The sequence below is a fragment of the Aplidium turbinatum genome, chromosome 6 (genome assembly GCF_918807975.1).
Source record: "Aplidium turbinatum chromosome 6, kaAplTurb1.1, whole genome shotgun sequence".
NCBI lineage: Eukaryota > Metazoa > Chordata > Ascidiacea > Aplousobranchia > Polyclinidae > Aplidium > Aplidium turbinatum.
The window spans coordinates 17367184-17374158 of record NC_137477.1 but is presented as its reverse complement, the minus strand read 5'-3'; positions in this window follow the sequence as shown (position 1 = coordinate 17374158).

Here is a 6975-nt window from a genome sequence, read left to right as displayed (position 1 = left end):
TTCGCGTTTTGTCGCTTCTACCCTTTTCTCGACCTTTGCTATGTTGACGTGTATTGTTTTGATATGATGGTCAGAAATAAAAACAACTGAACTGAACTGAATTTGTGAAAAATATTATTTACTTAAAATGTCAATCTGCAGCAGTAGGCTACCCACCCATAGTACCCAACTCTACAATTGTTGCATTTGTCTTCAACTGCCCCGGAAATTTCAACTGCCCCACTATAGCCTACGCTGCAACTCAAACTTGCTGAAAAAGACCACCTGTAGGCTACACACAACAATTGCAAGTAATTCTGCAAGTCGTTGTTGGGACTTTTGCACTAAAATTCAAAAGTTTTTAAAACTTTAGCTTGTTTTAATAATAGTTCAATCAGTTTCAATATTGAGGCAGCTTCTGGCAATCGCAAGCAAACAAACCGGAAATACGTCACTAAATTGCTAAAAAAAACTTTCAAAGGAGTTCGACAGCAAGATGAAAAACAGATCGGGTGTATCAGCAAATCTTCCTGTAGCCTAAGCGTTCTGGCATTATCTACTCTGCCTTGTGCTTGCGTGTGTTGAAAGAAGTCTTGCAAGAAACCAGATAAAATTGAGATTAGACGATAAAATGTAATTGCGTTGTTGTGCAGTGCAATTCCCATCTGGTAAGACAAGCCATGAAATCTGAACGAGTTCGTCTATTTCTATGAATTTTTTAGCTTTACTAACCCCATGCTTGATAAGAAAAGGTACATAGGTCTACTTTTTGTAATTTATTGATTTTGTTTTGCTATTATTACCAAAGTTCAGCTTACGTTGTCACATAATTCAAACCACACCTTTTTATTGCTTTAATTCAGCATTCATGCCATCCTTGTCTTATTGTAGGCTAATCTTGATTTCCCCCACACTACTAACACGCGAAAGTAGGCCTAGTTAGTTGCATACTCGAAATACTGAAAAATTGGATCTGTAATCTTTGTAAACCCTTGTAATCTGCAGTATTGACGTAGTTAATTTGACAGTTAACGATAAGTAATTAAGATTGGGAGCCAAAATTTTGAAAACTAAGAGAGAACCTAGCAACAATTTTTTTGCAAAAAGCAACCATGTTATTGCAGACTTGGGGGACCAATCGACTCCGAGCATTTTATTTTGTCTCATAAAAATGAGTTTTTAGTGCAATTACATTCTATTACCTGTTGAATGACGTTTCATAAATGTTTAAATGTTTTCCCTCCCAACAGTGTTGCTTTTTCCCTCATAAAATTTTCTTTTTAGCTTCGTCGCTGTTGTAGACTGTATCGTATTGTGTTCATGTTATGACAATATCACTATCAGCAAAGTATTTTTTCAGCATTGGCGGTGAAGCAATTGCTGTTGTTTCTCTGGGCAAGAAACTTAACGATAATTGCCTCTACCTAGTGATCGATTTCGAGTAATGGGTAGTACCAAATTTAAGTCATAAGTAAAGTAGACAACCGAAAAACAGACATTGCCGTCGGCTGCAGCGTGGGTCAGGTGTATGTCGGAAGGTGTACACCGATGCATAGCGCTCAAGTCCGCTTTCCCGCAATGCAGGATAAAGATAAACAAACAAACAAAACAAATAAGTCGACTAACAATAAACTTCGTGAATCTGTAACAAATTAGTTTGGCACTGGAATTTGAACCAATGTGTTTGGTAGATCGATTTTCGTTTACCTCGTAAACTAATCCTTCCGAAATCGCAATTTCTCTTCAGCATATTTTTGTGTTGTGATAGTTTTAAAATGTAGTACGGTACAAACAATAATAATGTTATGGTTTTATTTATTGTCGCTCTACAACAGCTAAGGTCTTTCAGCGACAGGGCTCATTTTTAATTTGTATCAGGTTTACGATGTTATCACATTATTACCCGGCTCATTTTCACTGCGCTATGCAGGATAGAACACAATCGGTACCGTTTTTAAAGTCTTCGGTTTGACCCGACCTGGAATCGAACTCAGATCTACGAGCACCAGATCTACCATCTGTAACAAGTTAGTTTGGCACTGGAATTTGAACCAATGTGTTTGGTAGATCGATTTTCGTTTACCTCGTAAACTAATCCTTCCGAAATCGCAATTTCTCTTTAGCATATTTTTGTGTTGTGATAGTTTTAAAATGTAGTACGGTACAAACAATAATAATGTTATGGTTTTATTTATTGTCGCTCTACAACAGCTAAGGTCTTTCAGCGACAGGGCTCATTTTTAATTTGTATCAGGTTTACGATGTTATCACATTATTACCCGGCTCATTCTCACTGCGCTATGCAGGATAGAACACAATCGGTACCGTTTTTAAAGTCTTCGGTTTGACCCGACCTGGAATCGAACTCAGATCTACGAGCACCAGATCTACCATCTGTAACAAGTTAGTTTGGCACTGGAATTTGAACCAATGTGTTTGGTAGATCGATTTTCGTTTACCTCGTAAACTAATCCTTTCGAAATCGCAATTTCTCTTCAGCATATTTTTGTGTTGTGATAGTTTCAAAATGTCGTAGCCTACGGTACAAAAAACAAAACATTTGACGTAACAAACACGAGAGCGATTTCTTTGAAAGCTAAATTGTAAAAAACATTTAAAAAGTGGAAAATAGCCTAATCGCCTGAAGCCAAACAATGATTGAATCGATTAAAATTGCCTACAATTACAGCCGTGGGCTGTAAAACTAATAGGATTGTTTTTCCTTGCTGCTGATGCGTAAAAGAATTAATAACTTTTGGCGTAGCATTGGAATTGCAAGTTTCACCACAGTCGAACAATGATTGCAAAATGAACAAATGTCACCAAGTGATTGATGAATATTCTTTCAATACAGTTCATTTTTCAATGCTGGAGCAAAAAACATATAGAGATACTGTTGTAATATCTCAACCAACGACCTGTTCGGAAAACAAGCTACTGCGGTTCAACCATTTTACAAACTAAAAACTTCAAATATTTTGTTTCAGTTTTTTATGCTTTTTCTCTGTTAAAGGCAAAGCATACTTTGTTTTTAACCCGCCAAGTGCATAATTGATATTTTGCAACTCGCGTTACTGCACGTAGCCTACTATAGACCTTTGCCGCAGCCAACCAATGAAGTGTGACGCGGAAAACAAAGCACTTCACGAGCTGCTGAGGTCATAGTGGTGAAGCTACAGTTTTGAACGTTTTGGTTGTTGTTTTGATCGAACAATCACTCATTTTAGTCGTACATTTTGTGTTAAAAGTACTTTATTGAATAAGTATTACAATGAAGTCATCCATTTTTAGAGGAAAAAAAATTGAATTCACTGTAGGTGCAGGGCCGTAGCCCATAGGCCTAACTACCGCCGGCACAGCGCTATAGCTTACTGCACGAGGCCAATAAATAAAATGGCCTCGCATTGATAAATGTTATTTTAAATTGTTCAGTTAACAACTAAAGTAGGTAACCTAAACTTGTTAGTATTTCATTTAGAATCTACACTTATAATCCTTTCGTGCAGCATTTTCGTTTATTACGTTATGTTTTTGCCCTAGCCCTGTCTATGCTTAGGGTCACTCCAGGTTTCTAGCCACTTAATGTTTATGTTTGGTTCAGCTTTTTTTGCTCTTATGGAACTAATACATTGATACAGAATCAAACAGCATTATTATTATTTTGCAATTATTACTTTCTGTCGAAATAGAAACAATCACATCACAAGTTTGCAACACACAATCACACATGCTTTCATTTTGAATTTGAGTACAGAGCAGGTGGAACCACCCAATACCATACTTTTTGGTTAGGCTACTACAGTTTTATTAAATTATTATTAGCCTACTAACTGTTGTCTAAATTTTTAGTAAACTTTATAACATTGTAAGATTCTAATTACTGGTAACTGCAAATTATAGTAATGCAGCGGCTGCATGGTTGAGTGGCGAGAACGTTTGCGCGACGTTCGTAAAGGACATCTGTTTGACGCCGCTTCAGAGTTTGCGGCTTTGTCTCAGCAAAGACATAATTAATAGCATGCTAAAATAAAGGTAGCAGCTGACTCGAAGACTAGGCTATATCTCTTCGCTGCTTCCTGTTGTGTTGCATTTGTGATCGCAGTGTAGGCTACGTATTCTATAGGTGTTGTCGCAATGGAAGCAAGAAAACATGATTAGGCTAGCCTATTACTGGACCTCCATGTCAACGTTACTGGATACTGGATAGCCTATATGAAACTGGGTAAACAAATAAATTATTGAAATTCTTGGATTTTCGCAAAAAAATATTATTTAATACGTAGCTTCAATTTCAAACCTAAAGCAATCACCAAACTTTTATGGAAATCCAGTTTTTTATGCGCTTGGGCAAATGCGAAGTGTATGCCTACGTCTTGATCAATAGGTTAACCCTTTGGGCTATTGAGCACAAAAAGCGGCCAAAACGAGGTAGCCTATAGGCTATGTGGTAACAAAAAATGTTTGTCGGCAGCCGATTGTAACAAGAATTGACAGCGATAGACACCGGTGTTTCGTGGTCTGTAGCTAATGCAAGCTTTACATACGTCATTTCTACGTTCTATATAATTTGCACAGACAACAACTGAGGCCCCATAATTGCATCGGGTTCTCAACTGACGAAGTTAGGCTACGGCCCTGATTGATTGGCAGTCCAGCTCAATAAAACCACGGAAAGTCCTTCCTCTACAGCAGTGATAGCCTATCTCAAATATAGTTTTATAGCCATTATCTATGTTGTTATTCCAAGTTTGTTTAATTTGGCTAAATGAACGAGCTTGGTGAATGGCATTATAATGGGGCAGACAAGTCCATTTTCAAATGCAAATTGAAAGTTGAAATACATAAAGGAGATATTCAAAAACACGTTATACTTGTTTTTATGAAAAAAAACTCGTTGGTTCTCACGCAATCCTGAAACAAAGTTTTGGTTTTGCAGTTCGAACACACAATGCATCAAGTGTTGTAGAAATATAAATTTCCTTGCGTGACGTCATAACCAGACTTTTGCAAAAACATTTTGCTGGTTTGAAGTGTGCTATGCGTTTGCAGCAGTAGATAAGATTATCCCAAGTAACAATTTTAGCTTAGATTTAGTTTATTGTAGTCTTGATACTAGCTTACATCATTTTAGAGACCAAACTACACATTTAATCTAAACATTTACACTAGGCCTTGCACTGTTTGCAGGAAACAAGCAAATGCCATTATTATCCTTCAGTGCTACAGTATGGTTTTGAAGGGATTTAATAACGAGAGGTTTAGACAGTCAAGGGTTGTAGAGGCTTAAATTTATTTATTTTTCATGTTTAGTCATGTTTGTGTGAACAACAATTTGATACTCATCATGCCAAATCAATGAGTGGTAGCCTATATGTGGTGGTCAGGCCCGCAACCAGCAAATATTTTCGGGGGGGGGGGGGGGGCATTTAATTTTTATCAAAGAACAAACATTAAAATGATGCATTGTGACATTTTTATGTTAATGTCCACGCCCATTGATAGAGTGTGTGGCACTACCATACTACGGTTCAGTGGTCACAACTTATGTCAATCACGTTTTTGTTTAGTAGGCTACAGCATTAAAGGAAACTAGCCTTTGTAACCTTTTCTCATTTAGCTATGACTACCCAAGGAAGAAAATTACGATATCACAGTAATGTGTTCAGTCGGTTACAAATAAAATACAACATCTGTAGGCTACGAACTGCATTGGCTCGACTGGAGTCATAAATTAATCAATAACATATATTTACATCAACATAAACAAACAGATACCTACATATGAATAAACTCCACACGGTAATTACAAATTACAATCCTGAAACATTTTGTTGGCTCAACAAGTTTTTATGTTTGTAGGCCCAAATAAGTTGACTTTGTAAATGCAAAATGACATTTCAATTTAGAGCATAATGTCTAACTTTCTACTTGATTTGGCAAGTTCGTTTAACACCAATTCCGCGCTTGGAATTTGAGTACGATGGATTTGCATGAGAGCTAGTCCAGAAAGCCTGTCCTGCCTGTTTCAGACAATTGTTCGCCTAATCAAACGTCATATAAAAAACCGTTCAGGTCTACTGAATCTTAGCGTATTACGTCATGGAATTTTTCCTAAAAATGAGCCAAAATTGCACCATCGTTCGTAAGACTTGTGTCAAACCTGTTTAAACATGAAACATTGGATCACCACCTTTGAACACCTGTTTGAATTGCGTGACAATGTCTTTCACTATTACGTCACACTACTGCGTACGTGAGTTTGAGATATTGATATCTATTCTGGTCATTAATTTTAAAATTGTTGCTTGAAGAGGTTGGTCGCATGTTTAACTGGTTTGCGTAGTGCTTGTCAGCTGGACGAAAATTTCCGTCTTTTATCCAAGTAATCTGTTCTGTAGTGACAAGTTTTTAGTGGTGTATCGCGTTGCACCCCATTTTCGACAGCTTTGAGGCTATTTTTACAGAAATACAATTCTCGAATAGACGTTTCCTGAAGAGTGTTTCTTTTCGGACATTACATGCAGACGAACGGATTCGGGAATCTTATGTTACAATTTTCCCACGAAGAGATTATGGTTTACCGCTGTGACCACTGCCCCATAGTGCTTCTAAGGTAACTTTTCAAGCGTCGTAGACAGCTAAATGTTCTTTCTGCAGAAGCAATTGTGACTGGAAGTGTAGCCAAAATTATCAAGAGTTTGTAAATGTTTGGATAAAACTCTTTTTGGGATTTTATTGCTGACACCGCATCAATCGCACTTGCTGGCCTTTCACTTTCAGGAATTCGTTTAAAATCAGATTTACAAATGCCTAAGCCCAACTGAGTAGCTTATTCACCACGCTATCGCAGCTGCTTTTGATCTCAAATTATTTAGTTGTTTTTAAACGCTTTTTATGGTGATGATGGATGCTGACATTATGTATACGCTAATGAAACAGATAATGAGGATGCCAGCCTAATTTATCGAACAAAATTGTTAGCATAGCTTCCAACCA